Genomic DNA, 21796 nt, shown 5'->3' on the forward strand with positions numbered 1-21796 from the left:
TGACTTTAGCAGAAATGTGCAGAAAAGGGGAGACAGACCCTCCAGACCCTCCTCCAGTAGATTGGAAAGGTCACTAATCAAGCAGTGGGGTCACCCATCTCAAATATTTTAACCCACAAATGTTCCTGTCCAAAGGAAGAACAAGGACAAAAAATGAGGCAGAGATTAAAGGAAGTGTTATCCAGGACATTAGCCACCGGGAAATCCATCCTGTCAGGAGACACCAAACCTGACAACTTTTACCATTGTCGAGAGGCACTTCCTGACTGGAACCTGGTTTAATGTTCCTTGGGATGTCTGGCAAGCAATGTGGATGTGGGTGCTTTTAGCTCTCCATTAGACTGAAATCGGAGACCATAGAGGGGGAGCTATCAGAAGGACTAGAGGAGCAGAGCAGGATTATAGCCTATTAATGAAAATAATCTTAGCTGACCAGAAAACCCAGTGTACCAGAGACTAACTATATTTTACAGCATTGTGCTAAATGAAGTCTGAAGCCAGCAGAGAAAATGACTAACATATACTCAATATCTCTTGACATCTTGAGGCCTTACTCTTTCTCCATGTTCCTTGCTCCAAGCTAAACAAACATAGATTCCCTCAACAAGAGCTTCAAGTGCATCTCCTCTTCTCCCTCCATGCATCAGAAAACCAGAAAATCTGCCAGTAAACCCTGGCCTGACTTGACTCTGTCTGACATTATTCTGGGCATGTATGAGTTGTCTTTCACAAGAAAGCTACTCTTCAAAACATAAAAACTGGTCAGTATATCTGGGTTACCCTAGTCACAAGGTTCAAAACCATCAAAGGGCTACTCGTCTGCAAAACAAGGACAATCTGTTTCAGACAAGGTTTGGAGATTTGCCTGCTAAAAAGAGTCATCATATGCATGCTGACCACTAAAACTCCCCATGGGGCATGTCAGGTACTGCACAATAGTGTCCTGTGACATTCTCTATAGACATCTCCAAGAGCTCTAATGGTAAACCATAGTCACAGTTGGAGAACAGTATGTGTGCTCAGTCAGACAAAGTGTGGGAGTGGTGGCACTGCCACCTGTTGCCAATTCAGTGCTGGGGACAAGAAAGAGACGCTCTCTGCATTTTTACCTCACCACCTATGGCAAGCATGAGACTTGACTCTGGTGTGACTAGAGCAGCTGAGCTGCCCCTGACACTCCCTTGCAAGAGCACTGAGGAGTTCAGGTCCTGGACCTTGTCTCTGTAGCACAATAGAGCTAGCCCTGGGTGTATGGGTTGTATATGAGCAGTCCCCAAGAGTCCTGCCTCTTCTCTGCTAGTCAGTGGTAATGATGAAGGACAGATCCCTCTATCCTCATTCATTCCTTGATTTTAATGGCAGGAAGGATGGCTGGCCCTGTGGTTACCTGTAACACTGGCCATGTCCTCATTAGCTGCACTACTCAAGACAGTGGGGCTGGAAGGGAACCTGGCCAGCAGGGTAGAGCCTGCCCTATTTGCACAGATGGTAGTTACACAGTCCCCTTGGATGGTGCACAAACCAGGAAGCTTATCAGATGAGATAATTCATGTGCACAGATCTAGCGCTTTGAATTGTCCTACACTAATATCTTGCCACTCAGTGATCTCCTGGAGTACATGAAGTGTCCAGTACTAGACTACAGATCCAAAGCTTTATGATCCTCATGATACAGATAATCACCATGACAACAAGATATCTGAGAAGAGTCCCATTGAAATTCTATTGTTGATAGTTGATAGAGTAGCAGAACCCTCATACCACACCAAACAGTCATGTTAATGAAAATATGCAGACAAAAATGTGTGGAACATGGTGGCGTACTACAGCTTCCACAACAATATTTTTTCCCTTGGACTGGGAAAAGGTGAGAATGGTAAAGAATGCACAGGAGAGGAGGTTGAGATAGTGGTAATGTGGGACATGTGTAAAACTCACACACATGAGCCCAAGCACATGCACACATAAACAAGTACACAAACACACACACACCACCACCACCACCACCACCAACACCATCACCACCACCACCACCAAAATAGTATAATGTTAAGCAAAACAGAGAAAGAGCAGAACTCCCAGCCCAAAGTTCACAGATCTTTGTGAACTGTGAATGCCACAATGAGAGTTAACATCAAGGACACAGCAGAGTTGTTGAAAATAGAAACTCACAGTGATGGCTACAGCATGCATGAGAGCTAAGCAAGCTCATACCAGGAAGAATCTCATGAATAGGAAAGTGAGGACATGGCCAAGACATCTTACCACAAGTTGAAAGATGCTTGGTCCTTCACAGATTCTGTGAGAGGGAAAGCCTTTTTTTGATGCAAACCCTGAGAGGTCAATGATCCCAAACTCAGACATCTGACTGTGATTAGTTGGGTAACAAAAACTGAACCTGATAGAGTGATTAAAAGAAACATGAGGAGGAGAGGAGTGGTAAGAGATGAGAAAAGTGAGGAGGAGCAAATTAGGAAGTGGAGGGAGAGAAAGAGGATGAAGAATATGCAGAGAATAGGAGAACATTGTAGAGGAGGACCTGACAACTTGACTTCTGTATTCTTTACATGAATGATTGAGACAATCTTCTCTGCAGATAATTAAACAGGAAGGAAATCGATGCAAAATAGTAGTAGGAAGTCCCTGAAACTGAAAACATTGTCTAGGTCTCTCTTTTCCAAGATGTAATAAACTGAAACCACTCAGATTCTCTCTCAGAGAAGCTACAGAGACAACTGAAATCAGACTAGCCCTTTCCCTGGCCAAAGCAAGTCGCCTCTCACTCCATATTCCTGTTTGTAATGGGAAATAAAAGTCATTGCATCACCAAGCCGGACTTTGTGATATCCATACAATGTTCCTATGTTCTTTCCTATTTTCAGTGTGTAGATTTATGTGTTGGATATGCTCAAGGAAGGTTTTAAAAGGAGAATCTGGAGGTAAGGTCTTCATCTACAAAGTAAGTTCCAGACCAGCCTGGCCTACAATGAAATCTTCTCTCAGAAAAAATAATCATTTTATGGACTTGCCGCAGTGTCACAAATCTAGACGGCTCTGAGTTTATAGTCAGTCTGGGCTACATAAAGAGGCTCTCACTGAAATACAGAGTTTAGGAGTTCATCCTGGTACTCCATTCTTATCTATGGTCTCAGGTACTCCAGAAGTAGAAGCAGGAGGCTTACCCAAGCCTGTGAGCTCAAGGCCAGTGTGGCAATGCAAAGAGAACCTGTTGGTGAGCTGAAGTGAGCAGACATATGGTAGGAATGGGCACCAAGCTTAGCTGGGGCATCAATGGGTCTTGGGTTTTTTTTTTTTTTCATTTTTGGTTGTGAGACAGGATCTCATAATATAACTCAAGCTGGCCTTGGACTCATGGGATATACCTGTCTGCTGCCTGTGTGCTCAGATTCTTTAAAAGCATTGGCACCACAGCTCGACAGAGTGATCCTCCCTAAGCCTCTCAGGTTGAACTTTGACACTTAGCATGAGCATTTATGCCTGCTCCATCATTAAGAACTAAGCTGACAAGTATATCATGGTTTCCCAGTCCTCAACTCCTGATTCAATGGGTCCCTTTTGATTACTTGGAGTTTTTTATTGAAGGTTTTTTTATTACCTTAGCTTCCTCCTTGCCTGAGACTAGGCAACCCAGACTCCGGGCACACCCATCTGCCTTGCTTACTGGTTTGCAGAGTTCAGACCCTACCACCAACGCGTGGAAAGGAGTACCCTGGTAAGGTGGCTGTAGGTTCTCCCCAATGGGGACAACTTGACACACCTGGCACTGCAGAGGTCTCCTTGGGCAAGCAGATGAGTCAAATCAAGGTAGAATCAGGTTCTCAGTTGAAAAGACAAAGAGCTGGGGCTGCAGCTCTGGTTACACTGCATATATATATATATATATATATATATATATATATATATATATATATATATATACACATACATATATACATAATGCTTCTTAGTGAAACATCACATTAATATTATTTAAAGCAGTATTTTTTGTTCCGTCTCATGTTCCCTCTCTTTATCTTCTGTTCCTCTTTCTGTCTGTGTGTCTGTTTCTTTTTATGCTGTTTATATAAGTGCACACAGTTATGACAACCAGAAGAGGGCGCTAGACCAACATGGAGCAGGAAATACAAGTGATAACTAATCCTGGGACATGGTTTCTGGAAACCACAATAAGATCATCTCCATGATCAGTAATGTTCTTTCTATGAGCTGTTTGTCTAGATGGTCCCACTGTGCTTCAAGAGAATCTATTGATGAACTACACTTTACTGTGGGAGAGAGAAGTGTCAGGAAGTTCTTCCAAAGAACTATTTATGTTCTCCCTACATCATATGAAAATCTTTAGTAAGAGAGTCTGGAGGTAAACTTCCAAAAAAGGACACTTGCTGAACATTTATGCTCAAAACATTCATAAAAAAAACTTTACCAAAGCTCAAAACACACATTGAATTCCACCCAAAAATACTAGGAAACCTTAACACCGAACTCTCACTAATAGACAGGACATTGAGAAAGAAACTAAAGAGAGATAAGGTGAAACTAGTAGAGGATAAGAACCAAATGAATTTAACAGATATCTACAGGACATTTCACCCTAAAACTAGACGAGCATAAGGATCATTTTGATCAAGACAAATGCTGATTAAAAGTGTTGAAAGAAGGACATGATGCCAAGTGTTCAGAAACTGCACATAGTGGTTTGAACATGCTTGGCACTTAAAGAGGCGTTATTGGAGGTTTGTCCTTGCTGGAGTAGGCGTTTCACTGTGTAGATGAGCTTGGAGATTCTCCTCCTATCTGCCTGGAGGCAAGTTTTCCCTTTGCTTTTGGAACATGTTGTAGAACCCTCATCACCTCAAGTGCCCTGCTGGTCAAGACATGGCCAAGCTTTCCACTGCAATGATTTCAATTGACACTCACAAGAGTAAAATACTGCCTTGGTCACGGGGTCTCTTCCCAGAAATAGAAACATTAATCCTGACAGCGCAGGGGAAGTAAGGGTCATCTCTGCCAAGGGAAGAATTGCTGAGAGCTGCAAAGTGGGTCACAAGTACAAGGCTGCTCTGTCACTCTTTATCCTTTGCACACAGTTAAGGAAACTGCTAGGCCTGAGCAGTTGATGCTGAACAATGCCAGCAAAAGCCTGCAGTGCATGCAAGTCCGTACTGGGGTACAAGGTGGGAGGTAAGGAGTCAGCATTGAGATGCTGCAGAAACCAAGCAAGATGAAAAGTTGAAAAGGGAGCCTAAATCCAAGATTAAAGAAGCACCAGAATTTATGGAAGAGGCTGCTTCTTCAAAAGTGAAATCAGTTTTTTAAAAAAGGGCCTTCGGAAGATGATGTGGATCCCTCTAATCCAAGAAAGCCAAGAAGTACGAGGAGGATCCTCAAGATGACCCTGCTTCTAAAAGCAATACCTCCAAGAAGAAAAAAGAACCCTTGCGAAGAAAGCAGCCTTTGCTAAAACCATAGAGATAAAATCCAAGGAGCCTTATGAAGAAGAGGCAGCCATTCCTAAGAACAAGAACAAGAATAAAGGGAAGGAAGCCATTGGAGACATGGGATAGAAAAGTCACAGGCTGAGGAATCGACTCTGCCATTCTGAAAGAAACTCAAACTCCAGTGAAGCTTCTGGTGAAGAAATTAATAACAAGAAAAAAAAAAAAAAAAAACGGAAATACCTGTGGAGCAGCAAGAACAAGCTCTCTCAAATGTTCCCATATCAGAAGAGACTGTCAAGCTTCTCAAAGCTCATGGGGTGTACTTCCCATTTCCAATTCAAGTCAAAGCATTCCATGTGCACAGTGGGAAAGAAATAATTTCCCAGGCATGGATACCCACACAGAAGACATTCTCTTTTTCTATCTCTTTGGGAAACTTCAAGGTAGGCTCCATGAGAGGAAGAGAAGCCATGTCCCCCTGGTTCTACTAGAGAATTAGTAAATCAATTGATCACAGACTTCAGTGTCATCACAAAAAAAATAAAAACTATCAGTAGCATGTTTTTATGGTTAAACTCCCTAGGGTGGCCAAACATAACGAATATGGGGTGTGATTGACATCTGGGTTGGGACCAGACGTTGTATTAAAGAATATTTGCAGAATGGCAAACTAAATCTCTTCAAATATAATCATGTTGTTTGTCCTGGATGAGGTCAACTGGATACTGGATATAGGTTTTGTTGACCATGTAGAATAAATTTTAGGTGTAGCATACAAGAAAGGTTCTAAAGACAACACCTAAGCATGAATTTTTATCTGCAGCTTGACCTGATACCTATTTAATGTTCATAAGAAATACATGAACTCTGCATACGCACAAGTGAACCTGATGGTAAAAAGACTCAGAAAGCAGCCATAACTGTGGACAACTGGTGATTAAGTGTCACAGGACAGAGAGGGCAGTGGGGATTGGGGATGTGATCATCAGTGGTACTCAATCATCAACTCTGAACAAAAGGAGCTGTTGCACAACACATTCATAAAGCAGGATGTCCAGTCTGTACATGGCAACATTATAAAGAAGCAAAAGGAAATCACACTGTAAGGTGTCTGAATAGCAGTTTTAGAGTGTTAGTGACAATCAATGTAGCTGCCCCCTGGGTTAGATCCCTGAAGTAGTCTTGGCTGTTCAGAGCTGTTCACCAAAGGATGTGGAGTATTACATTCATCTCTGGGGTGAACAGGCAAAGCTGGAAGTTCAGGGATTTACATCTGCTTTTATCTCACAAAGAAGAGGACCAGTTAGCACAAGTGGAGAGGAAAGCTAGAATTAAATTTGAACACATAGGTGTTCCTTCCACAACAGAAATCATAAATGTCTCTAGCAAAGATGCCATCAAGCTTTTGGATTCTGTGCCTCCCACTGCCACTAGCCATTTCAAGCTGTCAGATGAGAAGCTCATTGAGGAGAAGGGAGCTGTGAGGCCCAGCAGCTGCTCAGGCCTACATATCAGGGACCACATCTGTCAAGCATGCTTCCTGATCAACTCATAAGGGTGCTATGTAACCATGTTCCTGCAGTGCTCCATTGAGATGCCCCCTGTTAGTGATGCTTGGAAAGAACTTAAGGAGCAGCTAGGGAGAGCATTGATGATAAGGGATAGGGGTGATGCGCCTGAAAATAAACTGAGTCCCATTGGATGTCTGCACTGAAGCAGGTGCAGAAATACTGGAGACCTGGCATGATTCTAGATATTGTCAGCTCACTGCTGTGACTCAGCAGTCAGAGCTGGAAGGACACTCTGAAGGACATCAAGGTGGCAGTGGTCAGGATGGCACCCATGGTGCTTTCATGGGAGAGCAGGGTAGAAGCAGGAACTTCCAGGCACAGGGTCAGGGACAGAGAGGAGGAGGTAGGAACTTTAGGGGACTGCCAACAGGAGGTTGCACGAAAAGTAACAAATCCCCAAACAATGGCCAGAAGCTGAGTTTTAGTAAACCCTTTGGTCAGTGAGTAGTGGAAAAGGGAAATCTTCCCACAGTGGACTCCATCGCACTTCCTGATGTCAATTCCCACAGGACTTCCCTTCTTTTTGATAGTTTCCCTTCCTTCCCTGCTTCCTTACAGAGAGAGACTTCTGAACTGTCCAACTTGCCATCATAAACTGTCTTCATTTTGGAAAGGAATAAGAATTCATTGTACCATTTTCCATCAACCTTCTATATTTACGAGGAAAATCAACCATAAATCTGCCAAAACGAAATAACAAACAAGCAAATACCAAGTAGAAGGCTATCATTGGGCCATCCACTGTTTCAAAGAACAAGGGCTCTTCTCAGTCTACTTAGTGAAAAAGAAAATGACTCACATTGAGAGAAATCAAGACTAGTAGATGGATTTGTCAACTTGTCACAAAAGAAGAAAGGACAGAAAAAAACTCAACAAATAAATTACCTCTACTCTTTGTCCTTTGGTCATGTCTACAGGCTCTTTTCTTGATCGTTGATGAGGTAGGTCCTTATAGAACATTGTGGGTAGCAGCAACGTTAAGCAGTGGTTCTTGGTCATATAAGAAGGCAAGCTAAATGAAACCAGAGAGAAAATGCAGATGAGAAAATTTCTTACATGTTTCTTGCCTTCCTTTCTGCTTGACTTTTTACTCAGTGTAGGGTTTTGTGATGCTTTTAAAACTCAACCAACCATTTCTCCCCTAACATGGTTTTGGCCATGTCATTGATCACAGGCATAGTGTACAAAAAGGAAAACAAACAGCTGAATTGGGCAGTCCCTCTGTCCATGAATTCTTGCAGATATTTGATTACACACTGAAACCAGAGGTTGTAATGTTTCCTGGTAAAAAGTGTTCCTAGTAGTGATATGATTCACCCCAATACATATCTTTAATCCCAAAAGACAAAGGTAATGTAGAAGGTAGCACCAAGCTTGAAAGCTAGATATAGCTGAGTAGCAGAAAAAGTGATGATTCAGAGAAGCATTTGACAGAATAGGTTATGACACATTCTCATAAGAATAAAGGGGGGACCACTTAAGAGAGAGCAGTGGATGGCGAGAAAAGAAGAAAAGGAAGCAGTTTTACTGAGAGATTTAGAGATATCAGAGAGAACGATGAAGGGGTGAGTTTATGACAAAGTAAGTCTCAGAGGTGAAAAATATTTTAGGCCTTGATAAGACCATACGAAGGGTACAACCTTCTCATACTAGGTTTATGTTACCACAATGAGCAGTAAGCCTGAGAGACTACATTTACACTAAGAGAATAAGCAAGAGATTTGCAATTGATAAACAACTAAACACCCTAGTCCATTGCTTGATCGGTCCTGTCTCTGAAGAAGAATATGACAAGAACCAGGGTTGGGAAATAGGACAGAGTGTTTGTTATATTTTGGTCCCTCATTTTACCCTAGTGCTTATGAGCTGGTTTATTTTTGTCACAAAGACAGAGTGATATCTGGTCCAGAATGAGATCTGTCCCACAAAAGGAGCAGTGTCTCAGAAAGTAAGAGACAGAAATAACTGGAGAACCCCCAATGCAGACCAGAGGCTCAAGCAGTTCTCTAGGTGGTATCCTCATATTCCCTGAAAAACTGACTTAATGGCAATCATCTCACAAGTTTACACGGGAGTTCTAAAACTCCATTCTCCTATCTGAAAGGGGTCAACTCAGTGGTTTTGCAAAACGCCCTGTGTTGGAGATGCAGGACAGGAGCCTGGAGGGGAGTGCAAGGACACCTCAGTGCTTCTCCAAAGATGAGTATGTTCATCCCAAAGATAATCTAGAAGACTCTTTTTATTTCTAGTTTTCAAATACAATGAGGTCCTTTAATGCACACTAGAAGCAAGACTCTAGAACAGAAGAAAGAGTTACTGTAGAGAGGGTCAAGGTCTCCACATTCCATGGATTTTCTTGCTCCAGATCACAAAATCAGAAGCCTGTGAATGTAGCTTTAACAAAGCTTATTTGTAGACAAACTCTCTGCATATCTGTACACATATCACCTGACAATATACAGCTTATGTTCTATTGACTGAGGCAGGAAATAAAGAACCACTAGCAAGTGAGATGAATGAATGAATCCTGGAAGAGGCAAGAGCACTATGTTGACCCTGAATTCTGAGCAAGTCAGACTCATCAGACTGAGGACAGGTAGCCAAAACTGTGTCAGATATTAACTAGAATAAACAAGTTATATGAGTTATTAAGTAGTCTGTGAATAAGCGAGTGCTTATGGGATAGACATTTAAGTTATTAAGTCTAAGAGTTGTTATTCTGGAACAATGAGCCTGGGTAGAAGGCAGTAGTCACCAATAGCACACTGAATGTCAGGATAGAATCAAGCCTTAAAGCTTGAGAACTCTTGGTTAGAAGTCAGTTTCCTAGAAAAGGTGCAGGAAAAAACAGAGAGGTATTGTAGAAGGCTGCTCTAAAATAAACAAACAAACATACTAATAACCTGATGAGGAGAAAATAATGGTCATTCTACTGGACCCTCACTGCACCTCCCATGTGCTGCTCCTCTAACTGGAGGTTCATGAGCTAAAAGAGCTGGAGGGTGCAGAGCTGACCAAAGCTCTCTCTCTGGCTGCAGCTTTAATGCACTTCCCTGGTGCAGCAGAGGAGCTGAGCAGCCCGGGCCTGTCAAAAACCAGCACTTGCCTGTGACAAGAGCCTGCCATGGCCCCTAGACAAAACAACGCAGTGGCATTCTGAGAGCCTGGTCTACCTTCCCAGACTGGGCAGCAGATGCAGCGCAAAGAGAAGCTCTAGCCCAGAAACCTGCAAGGACAGCCTACTGGACGAAGCACAAAGATAGAAGATAAATGCCATAGACATGTGCTGGCCCTGGAAGCCTGCAAAGACAGAAAGGGAAATTGAACACTGTCACTGAGATGTGGTGGCATTAATAAGCCCCAACCTGAAAACAATAAAAAATACGAACCTGCGTATAAAAAAAAATCTTAGAAATAAATAATATAATCATGTCTCCAAGGGAAAGAGAGTATAACGAAATTATTTTTGCATTAAGAAATGGAGAGATCGAGAAGTGCACAGATTACTGACACTGCTGGAAGCAGCCTCACTACAGAAGTGGCCCAGCCACCTTTCTTAGCCCAGAGGCATCAGGGACACCCCTACCCCATGAGTCACCTCCTTCTGCTCCATTTAGCCCCCCTGCCCTTACCACTGCCTTGTCAGGTTTTCCTGCCTCCTCTTCCCCAGTGACCCTGCCCCTTCCGGAAGGCAACCGCCCCCTTCTTCTACAGCCCAGCGCCCCAAAAAATCCTCCTGACACAAAGGTGGTTGTAGTGCCTTCTACCTGGTGCTACCCACAGCCTCCGCCTCAGTGCTGGCCCTTCCCAGTGTCCGATGCCATCCAGTACCCAAGGCCTCAGCCTCCAGACCCTGTGCTGCCAGGAGCCTGTGCAGGGCCCATGCGCCTGCGCTGTCCTATGAACGCTGGGATTGGGCCCTGCTGCGCCTGCGCTGTAGGCAGTGGCTGTAGGCAGTGTTCTGGAACCCTGTGGCCAGGCTGCCCCAAGACCCTGCACACACCCACAGGGCCCAGCCTGTGAGAAGTGCACTTGCGGTTGTGTGCTGCTGTGTTCCTGGTGTGGCAGCTACACATCCTGGGGCAGTCCATGTGCCAGGCTGAGGACAACGGAGATACCTGGGCCTCCCTGCACGCTCAGGTATCACCACTTTGAGTGGAGGAGCTACAGGAGCAGCTGCAGTCACTGGCCCAGGCTGACCATGTGCGTGAGGTCACATGGAGGCTGGAGAGGGTCGGTCACCACTTTCTGCGACTTCATGAGAGGCCCAGGAACAAGCAAATGATCCAGTGTTACTGCTTATAAATGCTTGACCCTACTGAACATTCTTTCTTTCCTTCACACCACTCAGCGCTCTGCGTGCTCACCCTGCTGGCTTTCCAGATGCTCAACCTCAGCTGGAGAAGGAACTAAAGGCACACTAGCCTGGCCACATTTCCAGAGGGCCCAGTGGTAGGAAGTGGTCATGTTTCACTTGGGATTGCAGGGCTGTCCTCTGTGCAGGTCAGATGCATTGGAGGGTAGATGAGGCACGGGTTGACAGTGGCTCTGAGCAGAGTCCAGTCTGTCTTCGATTTTAAGGGGAACAAAGCAAAGGGTGGCTTTATTTCCTTCTCAAAACTTTGGCAACGGTGGTGGACCTTGAAAATGAAAAAATAAAAAGAACGGTCATTTTCCTTCTCAAGCATATATGAATGAGATGTTTCTATCATCCTTTCTGATACATTTTTTCCTGTTTCCAGCTAGCTCCTTATACAGTGCCTTCACCCCAGAATCTCTTGACACTTGACTCCAGAATCACACCCCAGCTATGGCTTTTGCTGTCTCTCTCTCTAACTTCCAGGGCTCCCTGGTGTCCATCCTTGCCTTTTTCAGTTAATAATAATAATATATTTAATATAATATTTAATATTTTTATAGTTCAGTCTTTATTCCCCTTGTTCTGTGCTCTGTCAGTTCCTCATCCTAATTTTCGTCCCCCATCTCCAAAATGATGTTCCCACCCTTTCCCACACAGACAACTCACCAAACCTCTCCACTTCCTGGGGCCTAAAGTCTCTCATTGAGACCAGACCAGACAGTCCTCTGCTGTGTATATGTTACAGGCCTAGACTATGCTGCCTGGTTGGTGGCTCAGTGTCTGAGAGATCTCAGTGATTCGGGTTTGTTGAGAATCCTGGTATTCCTGTGAAGTTGCCCCTTCCTCAACTTCTTCCATCCTTTCCCTAATTTAACCACAGAGGTCCCAACTTCAGGCTACTGGTTGTGTGTAAGTATCAGCTTCTGTACTAGTCAGCTGTTAGTTGTGCCTCTCAGAGGGCAGGCATGCTAAGCTCCTGTCTGTAAGTACACCATAGCATCAGCACAGTGTCAGGCCTTGAAGCCTCCCCTTGAGATGGATCCCAATTTGGGTCAGTGTTGGGCCACCTTTCCCTCAGTCTCTTCTCCATTTTTGTCCCTGCAGTTTTTGTTTGTTTGTTTGTTATCTGTGAGCTACTGGGTATTACTAGTCAGTAATGGAATATACTTCCCTGTCCTAGTCTGTAAACATCCAGAACATTGCTCAGCAGGAGAGCATCATGGAGACAAGTGGAGCCCTGCTTGGCCCTGGAAAATGTATGTCAAGGAGTCATTAACAGGCAATGAGGTGGGGTAGCTGGTAGGGAATGGGAGAATCTTCATGGAAGCAAGGAGAGGGGGGAGGGGAATAGGAGAGAGGAAGGGGATAACATTTTAAATGTAAATACATAGAATATCTAAGTAATTGATTTTAAAAAGAAAGAAAAAGAATAATCTCTACCTGATCAAACCCTGACTATGTCTTCTATCCAGAAATTTCTTTTTTCCTTTAAGCAGCAAGACAACCTTGGGGTCTGAACCTCTTTCGGTTTATAACTTTCCTTTACATATCTAGTGACCAGCTCTCCTGTTTTGAACCTTCCTTTGATCGTCTTTCTCTACTACACATGCACTAGCTTTTTAAAACTCTTTGTTATGTTGTCAGTTAAGTATTCTGACCAATATGGAGCTGAATTTGTAAGACATCAGTCATAATAACTATATTATTACCACAATTCACCAGTGTGAGCTCATTAGCAACAACTTTTACTTTTCACCTTGTCTCAACATAATGAGGTTATTAATTAAAGAAAGAGGTATAAATGTTCTTGCTTTGCTTATTACCATCTGGAGAGATGGTTGGGCCCTTTGTCACAGTTCCTGTTAAATTGCTCTAGGGTGATACATTTAGATCTTTACAAAATGATATTTTCCTTCACTAAAAACTTGTTCTCTTTTAAATGTTTTTAGGACCCAATATTGATAACATTTATGTTGCTGTGAAAAAAACACCACAACCAAAAGCGGCTTATAGAAGAAAAAGTTCATTCTGACTCATCGTTACAGAGGAATAAGTGTCTGTTATGCAAGGAAGTCCATGCAAGGAAGACTTGGCAAGTAGGCAGGCCTGATGGTCAGAGAAAGAAGCTAAAAGCTCAATGTTCCATTGAAAGCAGGAATTAGAGAGAGAAAACTGGAGATCATGTGAGGCTTTAAACTCACAAAGACCACCTGTTGTGACAAACTATGGTTAGCATGGCCACACCTCCTATGCCTCCCCAAACATTGCTAACAACTGGGAAACAACTGTTTAAGTATTGAGCAGGTGAGCATCAATGAAAAGCACTTCAGTTCCCACAATATTCAAGCATTAATGTGACCTCACACAGCCTTAGGAGAAGCAGTAGAGGGTAAATGGTCAGATGCATAGTCCCTTACAGCACCCTTTCGAGGGTTGAATCCTGAGCTTTGCTACCTGTGTATCAGCCTGCATAGGTTTAACCTCTCTCTCTCTTTCCCTCTCTTTCTCTCTCTCTCTCTCTCTCTCTCTCTCTCTCTCTCTCTCTCTCTCTCTCTCTCTTTCTCTCTTCCTTACATGGACAAGTATATTTATGCATAAGAAATACTTATACCAAAACCTTGCATATATTGATCACTTACTATATGTGAACATTTATGTTGATTTACTTTATCCAAATAAAATCTTTTGACTGTTCCTGTGAATAAGGCACTTAATGATTCAATTTAAAGTAAATGGAGCAGAATCTATCTATTGACAAAGAAAATAATGTCAAGTGAGAATACCTTCTGTTTATCAGGGGTATCAAGTAGATCCCCATAAACAATACAGACAATTCAGTTACCATTACTCTTGGTCACCCCCAGGAACTTGGTGGTAAGAACTCGTTGCTGGAGACATTATAAGCTTTCATCACAGAACAGGAGAAATCAAGCTGATAGTAATCTAGAGGCTTCCTCACTACAGAATAGCTTGCACCATGCCAGAAGTACTATACAGGCTGTTGAGGTAAAGAAAAAATCATCAAAAGACCTACCTAGCTGTGAACTCCATGAGATTCAATAACTAGCCTACTATGATATGCTCATTGATAGCATAAAAGCTATGTGGGTAACCAACTAACTTCTGTTTGGATTTAAGGCCACTACAGAGGAAGGAACTTATACCTGCTATGGAAATTTTACCAAGAACCCATGGCTGTGATGCTCATATACCCTAAAGGAAACCTAACTTCTGTTCTTCAGGTCAATGCAAATTACATCAAACTGCCTTCTAAATACTTAGCCTTGTTTCTATAGGTTAGTGCAGCTTTCACTCCTCAGTAGACATGATCCGTATTACAGAGTACATAGGTTAACACAAAGACTCACAGACAAATTCCAGAGAATAAGTGACTGTTGAGTTTCCGGTTCCAAATTGGACATTTATATTACAGTTCCCTAAGGTGAGCATCATGGAAGTGTGGGTGTAAAGATTTTAAGACCAGTTCTGCTATGCAGATATTTCTGGATGTGAACACACAGGAGCTGTGACTGCCTCCTCGAGACATACACAACATCAAGCCAATACCATTACATAATGTGTGGGGGAAGGGAACCATAAGGACCACACCTGGAAGAGAACTGTTGGCACTTGATGATTGCTAAGGGAGTGTGGCCCATGGTTGGTTGTCCATGCTGCAGTGACTGCCCCTATATCCATGTGTGTATGGAGAGCTTTAATTAGACACAATGGTTTATAAGTGGGTTTTTTTTGTATGAAGAGAATATGAGGTTAAATGGGGCATGTGATGTGTATTGAGGGTCTGATACAACTTAGAGGAGGCCAATATGATCAAAATATTTGTGTACATGCATGGCTTTCTATTTTAAATTTTATTTTGTCATTTTTAAGTATTAGCATTTGTGCAAATCTATGTCACAGATTTCCCTGGAGCTGGAGTTACAGGTGATTGTAACTTGACTGAAATGGACATCTATTCATCTCCATATATGACATTCTTTCATGTGTGGGGTATAGCGGAATTTTATTGATGGTGTTCAAGAGAGTAGGGAGGTTTCTCTAGGCCCCTCCTATGATTATGACGGTCTTGGATAGAAGTTGTGCGGGAGATGCTCAGTATTGGGGCCAAGTCAGGAAAGGACTCCTCAGCATCTGAGGGACTCTCTCTAGGTCTCAGTGTCCTTGCTGGGGGATAGGTGGTTCAGAGTTTCTTACTCATTAGAGGCCATGTAGGCCATAAGGTCCACCACCTTATTGCTGTAGTCATACCAGGAAATGATCTTCACAAAGAAGTCATTGAGAGCAATGCCAGCTCCAGCATCAAAGGTGGAAGAGTGGGAGTTGTTGTTGAAGTTACAGGAGACAGCCTGGTCCTCAATGTATCCCAGGATCCATTTTATTGGCCCCTCGGCTGCCTGCTTCAGCACCTTCTTTATGTCATCATACTTGGCAGGCTTCTCTAGGCAGCAACAAATACATTGGGGTCGGAACATGGAAGGCCATGCCAGTGAGCTTCCCATTCAGCTCTGGGATGACCTTGCCCACAGCCTTGGCAGCACGAGTGGATGCAGGAAGATGATGGTGTGGGCTGCCCCATGGCCATCACACCACAGCTTTCCAGAGGGGCCATCCACAGTCTTCTGAGTGGCATTTATGGCATAAACCCTTGTCATGAGTCCTTCCAGGATGCCAAAGGTGTCATGAATGACCTTAGCCTGGGGGGACTAAGCAGTTGGTGGTACAAGATGCATTGCTAAGCTAAAAATCTTGATGGTGCTGTCATGTTTCTCATGGTTCAAACCCATCACAAACAAGAGGGCATTGTCTGAAGTGTCAGAGATGATGAACCTTTTAGCCCCACCCTTTGTTGGTGAAGACGCCAGTAATCTCCACAACATACTCAGCACCAGCATCACCCAATTTGATGTAAGCAGGATCTAGCTCCTGGAAGATGGTGAAGGGCTTCCCATTGATGACAAGCTTCCCATTCTCAGCCTTGACTGTGCCATTGAATTTGCCATGGGTATAGTTATACTCAAACATGTAGACCATGTAGTTGAGGTCAATAAAACAGTCGTTGATGGCAACAATCTCCACTTTGCCAGATCCTGAGCAGAAGGCAACACTGGTAACCAGGCACCTAATATGGCCAAATTTATTCACACCAACATTCACCATCTTGTCTAAGGGACAGAGCTGGCACTGCACAAGAAGATGCGGTTATTTATGGAACAGGAAAGAGAAGAGAGCCCATATATGACATTCTTAAAGAATAGATGAACACAATTAAGCTTTTAGAAAGTCGGTTTGAAGTCCAACCACAGTATCTCAGAATGTAATCTTACTTAGAGAGAGAACCTTTAAAGAGGTCATCAAACAAAAACAAAGCCATCAGAGTGAGAATGTCCTCATTCTGTTAATTTCTAGGGAAATTAGCCTGTTAATATGGTCGATGTCCTCATATGAACAAGGACTTTGGATATAGCACAAACAACGAGAAGATGAGAAGAGAGTCAGGCATAAAAATGGTACTCTTCAAACCAAGAAAGGGGACTAGAGTTGGCTCAACCCTTTCTAGTCTTCAAAAGAAACCAATCCTCCCATCACTTTTATTTTGGACTTTCAGCCCAGAACTATAACGTAAGCTCCTGCTATTGATGCTGCCCATCAGTGCATCCTGATTACAGCATCCTAGGGATTTGATGTAAGTAGTTGTAAGAATACGTCTATCTCCAAGAAGCATGCAGTGTGACCAGAGATAAATGCTATCTCAATCTCTGATGGAAAGTGATACAGTGTCAATAGTGCCCTATGCCAATTATAAGACACAAAGGAGCACACCTAAGTCCAATGACATCAAGAGTGCTCTCCATCTCTATCTCATTCTCTCCTTCTTCTCTTCTTCTTTCTCCTCTTCATTCTGGTTTTCCATTCTTTCCTAATTCATCTACCAATAAATATTATCTAAGTAGAATCCAGACTTGTGCATTAAAGTTATAAACCATCTATGGGCAGGGGGTGTAGCTCGGGTGTTAGAGTGCTTGCCTAGCATGAACAAGTCATGGATTCCAGTACTAAACTAAATAAGACTATGTTTATTATATACAACGCTATACCAAGAAACAAAACAGAGAACATAAAGGTACAACTCTACAAACAAGCAGCATGTCTTGATCTAACTTCTCAGGTAAATCAATCATTTCAGCACCTTGCAGCAGATGCCTGCCCACCAACTTTGCCCAGAGTGCTGCTTCAGTCTAGCCATATGTGTGGGAAGAGGAAGGACCCATTACTAAGAAAGCATAATTAGGAGATGACTTGGTGACTGTGTGTTACCAATGCCATATGAAGAGATGCATGTGACTGTTGAACTGCACAGTGCAAGGCTGACAGCTCTAGGGAAATTAGCCTGTTAACAATTATAACCTTTTAGGAGATTTGTGATCCTGACAATGGGTCCTTAAATCAGAGACAAGCAGTAAATATTAAAAGTATGGCTTAACCTTTTATTGGCCCTGGGCAGTCTTACTCCACAGACACCACTCTAGTGGGGAGAAGAGAGTTATAACTCTGTCACTCAGTCCACAAGCTGCGCCCTTCAAGAAGTTCCCTTCCCAGACAGTTCACTCCACCCACCCTGTTGCTTCTGTCACAGGCGGATAGAACCACCCCAGCATGTTCCATTCCTCCACCACCCAGAACAAACATGACTGCAAAGCCTGGGAGCTTGTCAAGCAGGTTTGTATATTAACTTCTCAATCCACAAACCCTCTACACAAAAAGCTTAAATCCAGTGGACAAAGATACAAACTACACTTCTGTATAATATAAAAAGGCCTATAGAAATCTTTAAGAATATTTGTATCTACCTATTGTCAATTAAGACCTTCTGAATCTAGATTCTTTTTCTCCAGCTCCATCTTGATTCCTCCTCAAATCCCCTTTCTTCCCTCCACTTTCATTTTGCTAGCCTATTTTTTAGCCTATTTACTGCCTATCTCTCTACTGCCTAAGCATATATCACCCACATGAGACTCACAGGTTCCAATATGATGTGCTCATCGTATGATTCTGATCATGTCACCTGTCTCTCCACCTCAGCTTCATTTTGAAAACAGAGATAAATATTCCATTTCTAAGTTTGATATGAGGACTGATTATGCACTGGATAATACAGAAGCATACAGTAAACACAAATGTACTACACTGCTGGTGTCTGATACCTTCTGTTTGGTTTTGCTTTCTTCTCCAGGCTGAGTTCTCTGAGCTGAACCTGACTGCTTATGTTACTGGAGGCTGCATGGTGGACATGCAAATTGTGAAGAATGGCACCAAAACTGTGTGGTAAGCAGATCTAAAATACAAAAGCCATCTTAAAAGTGTATGTGAGAAGCCTCAAAGAGTTACCTCCACACAGGCCTGCATGGTACCTGTGGCCACTTTCAGGGGGCATGTGTGTATTGTTGTGCCAAATGATTTCCACAGAACTCTAGGTGCTATTATAATAGAAATGATTAATGACATGAGTACACAGGAAGCAACTGTGATGTCCAGAAATAAGGCTTGGGATGAAAGTCGTGGGTTCTCATTATGGATCTGTGACCCTATTCTGTCTATATTTGGTTCCTTTTGCTCTCTGTCTTTTAGAGGCAAGGTAGATATAGCAACACTGCAGCCAGGGCCTGCCAAAGTTTCCATAAACTCATGCATGTGGGAGTAGCCTATCCACAGTGTAGAGGAGAGCAGAAAGACCAGAACCCTTCCTAGTGACACAGCAGACTAAGCATTCAGAAAATCCCCTCCAACCACAGCAGAACTAAAAGCCCTGGTTATCAGATTTTCCAGAAATTGGTGTAGGATGTGTGCTGAGCTGGAGAGGAAATGAGGGAATTCTTTGGAAGTTAGAAATGACAAATACACATGCATAAGAGAGATAAAACTCACATCAATGCTGTTCTGTGTGCTTATGCTCTGGAAAAAAGATGCACGGCTAAGGTGTTAATGTCTATATGGCTATGAGATGAAGCTTGGACCTGGACAAGTAGGAAAAGCAGAAAATCTGGTAGAAATGGCATATATACTTAGTATCTTGTCAAATGGTAGGATGTGGTTATTGAACCATGGATAGGATATCAGAGTTATGCAAGTTAAAAACAATCTCTACAGGTTAAGATAGGAAAGCTATGGAGTATGCTTGGGAGATATAGAGTGATTGGCTAGAGCAGTCATCTACTGCATGCTTTCCTAGTCCAGGGTAGACAGTGAGTGGCTCCATATTTCCAGTAAAAGTAGGCCAGATCATTGGAGCCACCGCTGAAAACTAGTTTCCGACCATTTCAATTCTTAGAAGCCTTTAGGGAGTTGGCATAACACTAATTATTAACAGGGAGCCGATAATGGACATTGGAAGCCAAGAAAAATAAACAAGAATCACTATTATTTGAATGTGACATATCCACCTCACGCTCATTTTGTTGAACATTTAGTCCCTAACTGGCTGTACTGTTTTTGGAGTTATCCCAAATCTTTGTGATGTGGGGGACAAGCTGGAGAAAATACGTCATTAAGGCAGGTATGGAAAGTTATGCCTGTCCTCAGTTCTATCAAGTTCTCTCCATATCCTGCTCAGACACACTGTTGCTCTGGACCAGATTCATGTGATCCCACCATTATGTAAGCACTAAGGCCATAACTTCTCCAAAATGATGGGCTGAAATCCCTCTGAAACTGTGATCCAAAATCTGCCTCTCCTCTCATAACTATAGTCTCTCACTGTTGTGTCACAGTGATGGGAAAAGCAACTAACACAGGTACAAAAGCCACTGTGTCTTTAGACTGACTATGCTACTTGTCCCCAAAATCTTTAGACTATGTGCAGCACAGCCCACATTAAGAATTGGATTAGATAGGCTAGCAAAGGAAAGGAAAAAGAAAGTCAACCTTCAGGCCCACTTATATTAGAGAATGTAATGGTTCATTACTCAACACACACACACACACACACACACACACACACACACACACACACAGGTGCGTGCACAGTGAACTAAGACCCCCATAGAAGTCTACCTTCAAGGTGAATGTGAAACCAAAGTAGCTGAGCCCTCACAGAATGAAGTGGGTGAGGCCGAGGAAGTCTTTGGCATAAGACTTGTTGCCTGCTCATCACAAGCATGACAGAAGTATAAGAAAACCCCTTATAAAAGAACACAATTTCAATCTATGCTTCAGAGACATATTTATACAATAGCTAGTACATGGTTGGAATTAACCAGCACTGGTGCCAGAAACTAGCAGAAATAGGAATAGTAGACCACAGGAACCAGGCTTCAGAGAGACTAGACATTACAGTTTCCAGACACAGATTAGTAAAAGAGAAAGTGATGCATATATGAAAAGGAGAAGAAAATCAAGTTGGAAACTATTTGCAGAGAACAGGAATCTATAAATAGTAAGCATTCTAGTTTGAACCTGTGCAGATCTCGTGTGTGCTGTCACCATGTTTTAGAGTTCCTGTCTGCATCAGAGCTGTTGTACCTGGAAAATGGTATTTCCTTTGAGTTGTCCACTAGCTCTGGCTCTTACAATCTTCCAGCCTCTTCTTCCACATAGATTTCTAATTCTTGAGGGAAGGGATGTCATACACCCCACTTAGAGCTGAGGAGGCCAAAGTCCCTTGCTCTCTGTAAATTGTCCAAATGTGATTGGTTCCCTGTGTTAATTACCATCTACTGCAATAAAAGTTTCTCTGATTATGATTCACTGATGCACCAATCTATGAGTATAACAATGTGTCATTAAGAGTCATTTTATTACAATGTTCAATTAACAGAATGATTGGGCTGAATGTTCCCCTAAGATCCATCATCTGTCTACTTACTTTCAGATTCTTGGCCTCATTAAAAATGTCAGGGTATGGCTTTCATGTCATGGAGCTGGCTTTAAAACAAAGAGGGGAAGTGGGCATAAAGTCCCTCCCCTAATCAAGAAGGTATTTGCAGTTGATAACTGTTGGGAGAGGGAAAGTCTGTTTACTTTGACGAAATAATACTGGATAATATCAAGCATACCACAGGTCAGTCTGCATGTTAAGTAATAGTTAAGCAACACAAAATTGACTTGATGTTTTTTATTGTTTGGTTGGGGTGGTTTGATTTGTTGTTTAGTGGTGGTGATGGTGGTGGTGGTGATGGTGGTGGCAGTGTGGTGGTGATGTGTGTCATTTTCATGTGTGCTGCTGTTCTTACTGCTGTTATTTTTGTTTAGTTTGGTTTTGGCTTTTAAGACAAAAAATAACACAAATTTAGATGGCTAGAAAGGGGAAATATGGAAGGTGTTGGGGATGGAAAAATATGACCAAAACATACAATAAATATTTAAATGAACAATGTTAAAAATAAGAACTT

General features: G+C 42.7%; 1 pseudogene across 1 annotated transcript in view; it reads left to right on the top strand.

Annotated features, from left to right (window-relative positions):
- LOC308435405 (nucleolar RNA helicase 2-like) overlaps positions 1 to 18738 on the top strand; it is an 83060-nt pseudogene extending 64322 nt beyond the window's left edge. The window contains exons 2-4 of the transcript in view: positions 10701 to 10966; positions 11099 to 11170; positions 18643 to 18738. The product of the transcript in view is annotated as a nucleolar RNA helicase 2-like (transcript). The remainder of the gene's footprint in view (positions 1 to 10700; positions 10967 to 11098; positions 11171 to 18642) is intronic.
- The last annotated feature ends 3058 nt before the right edge of the window (positions 18739 to 21796 follow it).

Source organism: Micromys minutus (assembly GCF_963924665.1).
Source record: "Micromys minutus genome assembly, contig: SUPER_22_unloc_1, whole genome shotgun sequence".
NCBI classification, from domain to species: domain Eukaryota; kingdom Metazoa; phylum Chordata; class Mammalia; order Rodentia; family Muridae; genus Micromys; species Micromys minutus.